This window comes from Sinocyclocheilus rhinocerous, unplaced genomic scaffold, assembly GCF_001515625.1.
Source record: "Sinocyclocheilus rhinocerous isolate Xijiao unplaced genomic scaffold, SAMN03320098_v1.1 scaffold1065, whole genome shotgun sequence".
Lineage (NCBI taxonomy): Eukaryota > Metazoa > Chordata > Actinopteri > Cypriniformes > Cyprinidae > Sinocyclocheilus > Sinocyclocheilus rhinocerous.
The window spans coordinates 1-1,211 of record NW_015628720.1 but is presented as its reverse complement, the minus strand read 5'-3'; positions in this window follow the sequence as shown (position 1 = coordinate 1,211).

The following is a 1,211-nucleotide window of genomic DNA, read 5'->3' as shown; positions in this document are numbered from 1 at the left end:
TTTGGAAATATGGAAATGACTGTATCTTCTGATCACACTGCAAAAAAGTGACATTCTTCCTCAGTATTTTTGTCTTGTTTTCCAGTGCAAATGTCTAAAGATTCTTAATTCATGATGCATTTATTTGAGAAGCAAAATGACAAGTTTTGTGTTCTGTGAAACTGATCAAAATACAGCGAGTTTATGAATAAAAATAACAAATATCCACTAATGTACTTAGGAAATCAACTCAAATCAAAATAAGTTTTCATACCCCCAATTCAATTGATCTGAAAATGACTTCATGTGTTCAATTTGCATTTCAAGTAAATGTATCTTGATTTAAAGATGTTCAGATATTTGTATTGGAAAACAAGACAAAAATACTGAGGAAGATTTTTAGCAATGCCTATAAGACTTAATGCCATTATGAAAACACAACATCATGTTTTTTACAATCTGTTTTTGCTAAAAACTCTAAATGCTAAAAAAAAATTTAAAGTGTTTCAAAATCAAGAGAAAAATATAGTTTGCATTAAGAAAAAGGCTGTAATACAAAGACCTGATGAAGAAACATACTAGAAACCCTTTGTGTTAGTGTGAGAATGGAGGAAGCATTAGTTAAAGTGTTAAGTTACAGGAAATAAAAACATGTAATCAGTTAAAATGGTAAAAAAGTTTAGCTATCTAAATGTGCAGATGGAGGGAATGTTTGCTTGACACAGCATGAAAGCCAGGACTTCTGGGTAGGCATTATGAATTGTGTACATATATAGACAGAAGGACTAGATAACACGAAAGTCTAGTCTCACCTCCTTGACAGTGGCATCATCAAAGAAAACCCATTTGGATGATTTGGTGTGGTAGGTGAAGGCACAGTAATGTCTGCTGGAGTAACAGATCATTCCCACCAACAGCAGCTCGCTCTTCTTTGCACGCTCGTCTGTGACACGGTAAAAGAGCTGCAAAGACACAACAAAATGCAGATATTTAGACAATTATAACAAAGTCAGACAGACAGACAGACAGACAGATAGATAGATAGATAGATAGACAGACAGACAGATAGACAGATAGATAGACAGATAGATAGAATTGAAATGCACAATGAAAAAACATGATTTTTGAAAATTGTTAAAAACGGAGTTATCTGTTTTTGCAAATGAACTCTTCATATGATTTATACAGCATTTCTTAAAGGGGTCATATGATGCGATTTCATTTTTTCCTTT